The sequence below is a fragment of the Ambystoma mexicanum genome, chromosome 1p (assembly GCF_040938575.1).
Source record: "Ambystoma mexicanum isolate Mex_15411 chromosome 1p, UKY_AmexF1_1, whole genome shotgun sequence".
Classification (NCBI taxonomy): domain Eukaryota; kingdom Metazoa; phylum Chordata; class Amphibia; order Caudata; family Ambystomatidae; genus Ambystoma; species Ambystoma mexicanum.
Genome location: NC_090921.1, coordinates 344,527,964 through 344,541,022, shown reverse-complemented (window position 1 = coordinate 344,541,022; position 13,059 = coordinate 344,527,964).

Here is a 13,059-nt window from a genome sequence, read left to right as displayed (position 1 = left end):
TCCCACTGGACTATGTTCTCTTTAGTTTTGTTGTCTCCCAGGCATCTATTTTGCTTTTTGTTGGCCTTGTGAGGGGAACCCTTATACTCCCGTTTCCCAGACCCCTGGCAAACAAGTTATTGGACTCAGACAGGCAAGTTATTGGACTCAGACAGGGAGCATCACCTGGATGACGGGTCCTTGGGGAGTGGAGTTGGGACACTGACGGGTGAGGTGCAGTATTCCCCTTCTTATAAAACCTTTCCCCCATCCTACCAGGTAGGATACTCAGACACTCTACCCCTACCCCCCTTTTCCGACACGAACACTTTCTTACACCACGAAAGACAATGGACTAACACTAGAGGCGTTTACCTGACATGTCCCAACGCAAGGGTCAGGCAAAGTAAGGGAATTGACCAGAATCACACACATCTGACGGCCTTTGCCCTTCCCCACAGGGATAAAAGGTGGAGCATGAGAGCACACTACGAGCATGGAAAACCGCACAACGAGACTGCTATCCCAGGGCGGCAGTTCGAGAGGAGGAGAAAACCGGCGAGAAGCAAAGGGGCAACAAGGAGAGAAGCGACCTTGTCCTTTTTGACCCAGACCCCCGAAGTCTCTGTGAAAGGAATCATAAGACTGCAAACAATAGCACACATGTGTTGCAGCAGATGTCAACGGTACACAGAACCCTCATACACTGATAATCGGAGCCGGGAGAGACGCTTGCTACTGTGGTACCGTCCTTGACCCCAGAGACAATAAAAGCCAAGTGGTTTATCACAGCCAGTCAGTCGAAGGGAGGACCGATACGAAACCGAACTGTGTTGACCGAAAATTGTGAATGGCAAATTAAGGGAAAACCAGCTGCAGAGGGGTCCGGCACCACGTTGGTGCTCACCCGATAGACTCTGGTTGATTCCCCTATTGATGAAACTACCAATAACAGAAGACCCTTGGAGAGCTGCAAGGAAAAGGTAAAAGTGGTCATAGAGGGGTCAAGCAAAACCCCCTGTACAGTCGAAAGTCTTTAACCGGCATGTAATTGAAAAGCTAAGGGAGACAAATCCCTCATATTGAGAAAGGAGAAGGAACTGTGTGTTTGGCAAGAGTGAACCCGACGGAGTGATGCTGACAGAATAGGGTGAAGCATGATGCCCCAATGAACATTGTGTTGACAAGAGTGAACCCGACGGTGGGATGTACATAGTAGATTGTTTAAAAAGAAAAGACGAGGGAGGCTAACATTCGAGAACGGTCTGAGCCCGGAAGAGGGAGATCCAAGGGTGAAAAGCCATCACCCAACGACTTTTGAATACCACAGGCAAAACCTTTTGAAAAACCTTAGAGAAGGGTCTGAACCCGGAAGAGGGGGATCCAAAGGTGGAATAGCATCACCCAATGATTTGTACAGAAGGAGCTAAGTACCCCCACCTCAACCATTTCAACCGCAGTACCTGTATGCCGGGTCCCAGAATGGGAAACACGTGCAGTTCCAGTAAAATTACAGATACCTAGGGGAAGCTGGAAGGCAAGGTTCCCATTGAGAAAACCATACCTGCATATGAGACAATATGATGGTTGTCTGAATGAAATTCCTGTAGAAGCAGAGAAAATGAATGACGAAGAAGAATGGTAAATGTCGCCATCACCAGTGACATCATAACAGAGTAATGTTGACGAATAAAGAAGAGATGCAGAAATCAAAAGAATCAGACTAATCTAGAAGGCATCAAGCAAGTATCCAGACTGAGGACATCTTGGGGTCAAGCTGAAGAAACTTATGCTGAAGACATAAGGGAGAGATCAAGTTATTTTACTTGTGTATACATGCAAAGAAACGCAAGCAGATGAGGTATTCTTAAAAGGCTAGCTTTATAGTGACTAGATTGCGGCATGCACCAACATGCACACATATATATGTTGAGTGAACAAGCGCTGAGTAGTGCGCGAAACGCGTCTTGTGTAGCAGGATGGCGTCCTGCCTCTGTTGACCTTTAGTCACAGGCCTACTGCGTGAAATTTATTCAGTCTTCTTTTAAAACAATAAACAGCACGTTATTTGACGGAAGCTGAGTCAGGGTTTTTCTCTTCATCATACTGACCATTATTTGTGGAGATTTGCGTGTTTGCCTGGAGTGCGGTTTGTTTTCCTTTCCTTTTTTTGTGTTTATATATATATATAGAACCCGACGGGGAGAGAGGCTGACATTCGAGAGGGGTCTGAGCCCGGAAGAGGGGGACCCAGAGGTGAAAACACCAAACCAATGTAAGGAAATAGATGAAATCTTGTGAACAAAAACCGTAGTGAACCCAACAGAGGGAGGCTGCTATTCGAGAGGGGTCTGAGCCCGGAAGAGGGGGATCGAGGGGTGAAAAGGCATCACCCAATGAACAGACGGAAAGGAACATTTTGTGTTTATTATTTTGAACCCATCAGATCCTCGGAGGCAAGAAACGTTTTGTAGAGAAGAGACTTAACCACCAAAGATCCTGATACTTGAGAACGGAACTGTAGTCTCGTGCTTGGAAAGCTCGAGAGTGTGCTACGCTCAGGAGTTCCATCTTGTCCCGTGCTCAAAACGTGGGGAAAGGAGACCCCTTGGTATAACATCCTGATTTATCATTTGTGAATACTTCTTTCTTTCTTGCTAACTCTATCCCACACTCTTTTTGTATTTAGTTGTAAGGATTGGCAATAGTTTTCTTTTAGTATAGGCTCTTTTATCAGTCAAGACGCCACTAGGACTGCCTTATTATTATTTGATGGTTGTAGCTTGCTCCCATCTTAGATTTAGGTTTAGATTAGGCGTTTTTCCAACCTACCTATACAGTTTAATAAACACCCTTGAACTGTGATCACTTGTGTCCGTCTTTACTGTTGCCACCATGAGTTCTCTATTGAGTAGGCTCCATATCTCAGTACAGGCAGGGCAGTGCCCAAGATTTACAGGATGATGAAGGCAGCCAGCGTAGCATATTTCATCTGACTTGCTTTGTGCAATAAGAGATTATACTGAACGCATAAATGAGTTTGTGATTTTGGTAATGAGATTGCACACTGCTTTGCATTCAAGCTTTCCTAGATATGCAGAAGAACGCTGGGGAAGAAAGGTGACAGATTTATAGCATAGCTGATGGCAAGAGTGATGTTTTGGACCCACATAAATACCTTCTGAAACAAGACTTGGCAGTACCAACAGACAGGGATTTTGTGTGGGCATGGAAAAGGCATGTGGCAGGCACTGGCGTAGTGGTATTAGCTGGCCATTGATGGTGTGAGTACCTGGGCATCTAATAGCACTGCCTGGTAAATGCCTAATACTTACACTCAAGCCAAAACGGTTGGCTTTGTCAATGCTTGTTTTTAACATGACTTCCGTGAAGGAGACACATTGGGCCTCATTACGAGTTTGGAGGTAGCTATGCCGTCATTACCGGCATGGCTACCTCCAAACTTGTGTCCGGGTCCCGAAAAAAAGGGAATTATCGGGCCATTCTGACTTTTGCGGGTCCGATAATTCCCATTTTCGGGACCCGGACCCGGTACGTCCCCATTCTCATTTGAGCCCCCTTAGGTGCTCAATGGGAATGGGGAGAATGCTAACAACGGACCCGTTAATGACAGGTCTGTTGTTAGCATCCTGGTCTGCTCGCAGGTGCTGGTATGCACTTCTGGCCAGACCAGACGTGCATACCGCCACCCGCGAGCAAACTCGTAATGTGGCGGGCTGGTATGAACGGTGCTGGTACCTTACTGACACCATTCATACCGCGGCCGCCAGGGTCATAATGAGGCCCATTGTGCTCATAAATCGTGTGGCTGAAGGCAGACATGGTTGAGATATTTCTATTCCACCAGTAACAGGTTTATTGCTCCAATTACGTAATTTACTCTGAGAAGACCGCTTTGAATAAATACTGTGAGGCACTTCAAGCACAAGGTATGATGGTAAGGCTTGAATAAAGCGAGCTCAAAGAGTTCCCACAAGGAAGCTATTTTGGGCTGGGAGGGGAAGGAAATGGTTAGAAATGGCCATAGGATTAACATGGCAATGGGCAGTCAATGGGTTCGGCAAAAACCCAGATAACACCTACAAGCTGTGTGTCCCTCCTCATATGCCATTTCCCCCTATCTGTATTCCATTGCTGCCTAAACTACTAAGTACAGCAGAAGTGGACTTCGACTTCATAACATTTCGGAAACCTGCCAGCAATATCCTTTTCATGAATTAGTCCCACCCCAGAAGGAGCATCTGTTCTTTGCATGCTTTCAGTGCAAGGCTTCAGCCTGTGGAGTTCCCTGTGACTGAGACGAGTAAAGTTGTCTGTGAGTGTCAACCAAGAACCGTGATAAGCACGCTTTACATGTCTGCATTACCCGCTTTACTTTGCATTTCGCTTGTTCCAAAAAAGCATACTAGTAATAACCAGTCTTGAAGTGTTGATGGCTTTAGGCTTTGATTATATTAGATGGAAAGCTTTCAGGAAGACAATGGGCCTCATTACAAGTGTGCCGGTCCTGTAACAAACCGTGCCGGTAAGCTTACAGGCACCGTTGTTACCGGACCGGCACACCTCGAGTCTGAGGGCGGTTGCCGCCCCGCCCGCCAGGGCAGACATGGCAGGTGGAGCATATTTTCACTGAAGCGCCGGTGCTTTAGTGGTCCCCATTCCCATTGAGTCCCATGGGACTCAATGGGAATGTGGATCAACAATTGCCGCCGTCTGACTTGCTGGACCGCCGGGGCTGTAATACCCTGGTTATTCCGGAAAGTCAGGTGGCATAATGAGGGCCAATGTCATTTCTTTAGTCAGATGAAGCCATTATATCGCCCTGAATGTCTAATGTAGGTTTGCCCTTTTGTAGTCGGTTTCTGTGTGTTTGCATAAAAAAGGCAACACACATACTGCCCTCTTAACTTGACTTACACGGCACTCGCCCTGCTACCCCCTCTCCCCACCCCATCACCACTCACTGCCGAACAGTTTAGCGCGTTTCACCCATAAACACCAAAAACATGTAGAGGGAGAAAAAACAGCACACTTTTTATTGAAAAACGAGGAAGCACATAGATTTGAAGTAAAAAAAAAAAACACCCATTTCCTTGTTTTTGAGGACAATGATGCGTGCCACAAACATTTGTCAGTGCCACCACCGGGCCTGGATACTTAGAAGTATGCATACTCACATATATAGATTGGCAATATATACCTTTCCCAAGCGCTTTCATGCTTATTAAAAATATTAGTTAGATACATATGTTATATGTGATTTATGATTTAAGACAGTTAACATTGAAAACATGAAAAGCCTACAGTCATTTCTAAATTTGCTGTAACTTAAAGTCAGGAAAACCCCTTTAAAAAAACTCCATTCTCGAAACTCAAGAAGCAATGAGGCCAGGCAGCCCAGCAGACTGAACAAGGATAAGGACCCAATAAGATAAAAGGACGTTCTTAAACAAATGAGGTAATTGTGACAAAGTCACGTGGCGCGACAGCAACGTTATGCCGTCACGCATGCCTTGTAATGAAAGGGGCGCTCCTGCGACATGGTCAGTGCGTACTGGGAGCCCGAGACAAGAAGTTCTGTGTCTGTGTACTTTATTCCAGGTACGGGGTGCAAGGCATTCACACGGGAGTCCCGGGACAAGTATACACATTGTTGCGTAGTAATACGCCAGTGTGCGCATGTGCGAGCGGGAACGAGGCTCGCGCATGCGCTTGAGAAAATAAATACGGCCCGCCGGCAATTCGCGCCGGGGGATCTGAATGGCAACACGTCTCTGGCGTGTCTCCTTGTATGAATGCGGAGCGCATGAGTGTGTGACAGCGTGGGGCCCACCAACGCCCCCACGCCTCCTAACACTGGCGACGAGGACGGCGCAGGATCAGTCCTCTGCTCCGACAGCGTTCGAGGAGGCGAACGTTGCTCCGTGTCGACACGGACCTACGCATGTGGCCGGCGGCCATTTTAGGTCGCACGTGAAGTGCAGTGGTAGCGGCCCGTGAGGGTGCTCGTGCACCACCTACACTTTGCATAGCCTAACATCAATTTTTGGAACCCCCACAGCCCTTGCAGCTGCAGGGCCGTGGCACATGAAGTAAGAAGAGAAGGGGTGCAGGGAGAAAGCACCACAGCACAAGTGGACCCAGCAGACCAGATCACCCGCTGCACAAGGTGTCCAGCGGTCTCCTGTGAGTACCATACGCCATGATGGGGGAGGAAGATGAACAAGAAGGCGCCATTGCCCCTGTCCCACGCAGGATGAACAGTACACTAGCTCCCATGCCCGAATTTGATACCACGGGCCCTCCATCCAAGTTGGGACCAAAATGGCTCCTGTGGGTAAAAAGGCTAGAAATGTTTTTCATGGCCTCGGGAGTCACGGATGATGCAGAGAAGATCGCCATCATGGTGTACTCGGCAGGAGTGGAGGTCCACAAGATTTATGACTCTCTGAACATCCCAGTTGCCACATATGACGCAGTGAAACAAGCGCTCAGGGACTATTTTCTTCCCATGGCAAACGTAGACTTTGACAGGTTTGTCATGTGTGCGGAGAAGCAACGTGAAGACGAGTCACTGGACAAGTTTTGTGCGCGACTCCGACATCTAGCAAGCTCCTGTAGATGGGGAAACAAAGAGGAGATGGTTCGAAACCAGTTGTTGCAAGGGTGTAGCTCCGGGAAAATGCGGAGACAGGTCTTGAGAGAACCTGGACGGACCCTGCAACAAATCTTGGACACGGGGAGAGCATACGAACTGGATGATGCCAGGGGGGCGAAAATGGACGCGGCCACGCATGTGAAAAAGGAGGAAGAGGCTTTCGCAGTCGGACGCTCTGCAACAGGGAAGGCAAGATGGGTGCCAAGAAGTGGAGACAACCCCACAGTGCGTAGCAATGCTCCATCATGCCAGTACTGCGGGTATGACCTGCCTCACGTGGGCGAGTGTCCCGCCAAATCAAGAGTCTGTGGCCGGTGTGGCACACCAGGACATTATGCTAGGGTGTGCAAAGCAATGACACCAGTTGCGGCATCGAGAGGACCTGAGAGGGTTGGCAGAGGTAACACTCGGAGAATAAGGGGAGTGTCGTCCGTCGAACAAGGCATGCAAGATTTAAACATCGCAGAAGAAGAGGAAGACGAAATCTTCTTTATTTCCAGCATCGCCAAGGGCCCAGGGAAAAGACGACAGCCCACGTGCACAGTAAACATTGGGGAAACACCCACGCCAGTCCTAATAGACACTGGAGCATCCGTCTGCGTGCTAGCGACTGAACACTACAATGCACTGCCTGGTCCACCAGGATTGGCAGAATCCACGGCACATATATACGCTTTTGGAAGACACACACCTCTCCCCATCCAAGGTGTGTTCGTAGCCCCAGTGACTCATGGACAGAACAAAATTAAAGCAAGATTCTTCGTCACAGACGTGAGCCAGCACTCCCTTCTAAGTTGCGCCGCAGCTGAAGCGCTAAGCATCGTGCACTTCTCATTTGCGGTCTATTGCGCTGACCTGGAGAGTCTACTGCAACGGTTCGAGACCATCTTTACAGGCATAGGAAAACTGAAAGCTGATCCGATACGTCTTCACATAGACATCTGAGAGCACAGATGGAGAAAGAGTTGCAGTCCCTGATTGATCGAGACATCATTGAAAGGGTGGAAGGCCCCACCCCGTGGGTCTCTCCAATTGTAGTGGCCCCAAAGCCTAAACAGCCAGGTGCAGTACGTATCTGCGTGGACATGAGGCTACCCAATGTGGCAATTAAGAGGGAACGTCACATCACGCCCACCTTGGATGATATCATTGGGGAACTCCAGGGAGCGAAAGTGTTCTCGAAACTGGACTTGAGATCTGGATATCACCAGTTAGAGCTACACCCCGAGTCAAGATACATTACGACCTTTACGACTCATGAGGGGTTATATCAATACAAAAGTCTCAGTTTTGGGGTCTCATCCGCGGCAGAGGTCTTCCAAAATGCCATCGGGGGGCCCTGTCAGGACTCAAGGGGGTGATCAACATGTCGGACGACATCCTGGTCTTTGCCAGATCGGAGGCTGAACATTTAAGGTGCCTAGAGAACACCCGTGAAAGGCTGCGCGCTCTCGGTCTAACACTACACAAAGAAAAGTGTGAGTTCCTGAAGGACAGATTGGAATTTTTTGGATTTGTTTTCCATGCTGGGGGTATCTCCCCCGATCCAGAAAAAGTGAAAGACATCCGAGTAGCCGCCCCACCGACGTCTCCAGCAGAAATTAGAAGTTTCCTGGGGATGGTAAATTATTGTGGTCGCTTCATCTGCGACCTAGCTTCGGTATCGGAACCCTTAAGAGTGCTCACCAGGAACGATGTTGCATGGAACTGGAGCGGAAAAGAGCAGAGGGCGTTCAACTACATCAAGAATGCCCTATCAGGACAGGAGACCATGGCATATTTTAACCCTGACCGTGAGTCAGAAATTGTGGTCGACGCCAGCCCAGTAGGCCTGGGAGCGGTCCTCATGCAGGCGGACAATCAAGGGACCATGAGACCGATTGCCTATGCAAGCAAAGCCCTCACCGAGACAGAGAGGCGATACTCCCAGATTGAGTGAGAAGCCTTAGCCATACTATGGGGGTGCAAGCACTTCCGGATTTACATTCTGGGGAAACCAGTAGTCGTAGTGACGGATCACAAACCACTCATCCTGATTTTATCGGGGACCTCGTCCAAACCACCACCTTGCATAGAAAGATGGATGCTTTCACTAATGGAGTATGATGTCAAACTACTGTATCGGCCAGGAACACTTAACCCTGAGGACTATCTGTCCCGTCACCCGGGTGCTGCGAGGCCCAGAGACTCTTTAGAGGTGGCAGATTGCGTGGAGGCCGTACACCTGGCGGTCGAATCGGCGCTGCCCGTCGCCCTGGCCCGCCAGGTAATCGTGGTGGAATCCAACATGGATGAGAGATTCATAAAGATCAGACATGCGATAGCGAGTGGTGAGTGGCGTGAGGTCCTTCAAGACAACTCCCGGAGGAACATGGGGGCTCAAAAAGACCTGTAAGCTCTCTGGAAAGCGCTTCATGAGTTGACTGTAGCTGAAGACGGCCTCCTGCTGAGGGGTCACCAGATTGTGATTCCAAGAACAGTGGTTGACAAGGTCTTACATCTCGCCCATAATGGCCACGAGGGGATGGCCAAGATGAAAGCACGTCTGAGATTGAAAGTCTGGTTCCCAGAGTTGGAGAGCAGAGTGGAGGAGTTTGTAAAAAACTGTGTTCCCTGCCAAGCTGCAAGTCCGGTGGAGAGGGGCCCACCGATCCAGACCATGGTAAGAAGTGATCAGCCATGGGGGACGGTACATGCGGACTTCGGGTCCACAGGCCCTGGAATGTACTTTCTGGTGGTGACAGACCAGTGGTCACGCTATCCAGAAGTGGAGCTAGTTGAGTCCAATGCCAGTGACCACACCATCATGGCTTTAGAGAAGATGTTCGCCACATATGGGTTTCCCCTGGAGATATGCTCAGGCAATGGTGCCCCGTTCCAAGGGCAACAATTTGCGCGCTAATGTGAGGAAAGAGGGATAAAACATTGAAAAGTCACCCCACTCTGGCCAAGAGCAAATGGCGAAGTAGAGCATTTTATGCGAACGCTCAACAAAGAGTTCCGCATATCAATGAATGGGGGTGAAGATCTCCGGCGCAACCTATTTGACTTTCTTCGAGAGTACCGCTCGACCCTGCATCGGTCCACCAGGGTCACTCCGGCGGAGGCGTTCTTCAAGCGGGTGCCAAGAGGGTTGCTACCGGAAATTGAAGGTCGACATCCAGGAGAAATCGTTGACAAATAGGTACAAGCGCAGAGAGCCACTCAGAATGAGAGAGAGAGCACCCGGAGGGGACTCCCAGAGAAGGAGATTGCCGTGGGAGACACCGTGCTGGTGCGAAACAGGAGACCGGAAGGAAAGTTGTCGCTATCATATGAAACACAGCCACTGGGAGTGACACATGTCAAAGGATCTATGGTCACCGCTGCCAATGCACGAGGAACAGTCACCAGGAACGTTTCATTCTTCAAGCGCATCGGAGCTGCGAGCTCGGAAGAGTCCGTCTCCCAAAACCCAAAGCAGGACGCAGGATCACCACTGAGACACGATGAACCGCCAGAGACTCAAGGGACACACGATGTGCCTCAGGCTGAAGCACGCAGGTACCCGGCGGGGCGCAAGCCGCCGCAGAGGTTCCAAGACTTTATTATGGACCCTGCCTCGTAATCAGTGCCGCATTGACAGTTAAAGTTGTAATAGAGCACTGTTAGTTCTAATGTTTGTTCATGTTTACTGTTTGGGGGAAAAAGGAGGGATGTTGCGTAGTAATACGCCAGTGTGCGCATGTGCGAGCGGGAACGAGGCTTGCGCATGCGCTTGAGAAAATAAATACGGCCCGCCGGCAATTCGCGCCGGGGGACCTGAATGGCAACACGTCTCTGGCATGTCTCCTTGTGTGAATGCGGAGCGCATGAGTGTGTGACAGCGTGGGGCCCATCAACGCCCCCACACCTCCTAACACACATCACATTGGCAAGGAGGATGCAGCTGGGCAGGGGGAAGGTGCTCTGATGTTTGTCATAGCTTCAGTGGCCTGATCCGACGCCTGCCAGAGGCATTAACCCTTGCGGGAAAGCAATCACCGCCATTTTGGGTCCCAACTGCAGCGGCTCCACATGTGGAGTGCACATGCGCCTTGAGGGCAATTGTTTGAGCCCACAAGGGCCATCACTCCGCAACAGGGCCACAAGGGCCCTTCCAAATTTCAATTTATTTTTCCTTTCTCGTTTCCATCGCACAGTGCACTGTGCACATAGTTGTCATTTCCTCAACCATCCTGAAGTGGTTTCTGGGATGGCCGACGTGCCAGGAGATGTACACACTGGGAGTCCAAGAAGTGCGCCAACACGTGTAAACTGCGGCCTTCTGCCATAAAGAGAGCGCCTGTGCGGTTTGCTACCATCAAAGTGCGCCAGTAGATGCGAACTGCGGCCTTCGATCACAAAGAAGGTGCCTGTGCAGCTTGCTGCCATGAGTGAAGCAGAGGACCCCCAGGAAGCCTTCCAGGATGTGGCAAGGACCTCGCAGACAAGATTAACACAACGCCAAAAAGGTACACTGACCCCAATGCTGGAATTCCACACTTCAGGCAATCCCTCAAGGCTGGGGCCAAAGTGGCTGCTCTGGATCGAGAAGTTGGACATGTATTTTAGGGCGACTGGCGATACGGATGACAAAGCCAAAATTGCAACCCTCATATACTCGGCTGGGTCAGAGGTTCACAGGATTTTCAAGTCCCTCGCTCCCATCAACAACTACTACCAAGCTGCCAAGGACAGCCTCAAAGAACACTTCATGCCACTAGCCAACCAGGACTATGAAAGGCTTGTTATGTGCAGCGAGAAACAGAAAGAGAAGGAATCCCTCGACCAGTTCTACAGCAGGCTTCGTCACCTGGCACGTACATGTGCTTGCGAGAATGAGGACGGTATGGTGAGAAACCAGTTGATACAGGGGTGCATTTCAGGAAAACTGCACCGACAGGTCCTACGTGAGCCTGGGTTGTTGCTAGCCTGTATTCTAGAAATAGGAAGGTCATATGAACTGGCGCAAAGCTGCGCAACTAAAATGGATGCTGCGATTTGATCGCAAAAAGTGGAAGATGTATGCGCGATAGGGCACCCGCAAACTGCTGGCCCGTCGAGGCCAAGATGGCCCCCAAGGAGATCTAAGATGCTGTTGCCTTGCCCCAAATGTGGCTACAACCTTCCACACGTAGGGGAATGCCTGGCGAAAGGGAGAGTGCCATTTTGCACGGATGTGCAAAGCCTCCATACCAGTCACACCAGAGGGCCCAGCAGAACACTGCACGAGGGCAGAGACAGGTAGCGGTTGGCGAGCAAGGTACGCCGAGTCAGGACCTGGCTTAAGAGGAAGAGGAGGAAGAAGAGATATTCTTTATCTCAAGTATAGACTCCCTCAAGAAGAAGAGGAGGCAGCCCATGTGCACGGTGGTCGTAGATGGAACAATGACACCCGTACCGGGCCATCAGTGTGCGTGTTAGAAACATGCCACTATAAAGCATTACCGCGGCCCCCAGCACTAGTGAAAGCACAGTCTAAAATATTTGCATTTGGGAGTACTCAACCGATACCTCTCAGAGGAGTGTTCGTGACCAAAGTTGCCCATGAGGGAAACGACATTCGAGCCAAATTCTTCATTACAGACATCAGCACGCATTCTTTATTGGGTTGTGCAGCGGCAGAGGCCCTTGGAATTGTACACTTTGACCTCAGCATCTATGCCGAGGACATAAATAAGGTTCTTGAGAGGTTCACAGCAGTTTTTGAAGGTGTCGGCAAACTAAAGGGTGAGCCCATCAAGCTACACATAGATGAGACAATACGCCCCACTGCACTAAAACATTGTCAAATCCCTTTTCATCTCCGACAACATATGGAAAGAGAATTACAAAACCTGGTGAACATGGACTTCATAGAAAAGGTGGAGGGTCCCACCCCACGGGTGTCTCCCATAATTGTGGCAATCAAGCCAAAGCATACCAGATCGGTCCAAATCTGTGTCAACATGAAGTTTCCAAATCTAGCCATTAAGCGTGAAAGACGCATCACAGCGACTCTTGATGAAGTGGTGGGAGAACTACAAGGGGCGAGAGTATTTTCAAAACTAGATCTGTGGTCGGGGTATCATCAGCTGGAACTACACCCGGACTCACACTACATTACGACCTTCACAACACACCAAGGGCTGTACCAGTACAAACGCTTAAGTTTCGGTGTCTCCTCTGCAGCTGAAGTGTTTCAAAATGTCATTCGGGGAGCTTTACCTTGTCTTGAAGGGTTCATAAACCTCAGCGATGAAATTGTGGTCTACGCCACATCAGAAGCCGAACACATGGCTCGTCTCGAGAAAACTCTGGAAAGGATTCAAAGCCTTGGACTCACCCTACACCGCAAAAAATGTGAGTTCCTGAAGGACAGCATTGAATTCTTTGGTTTC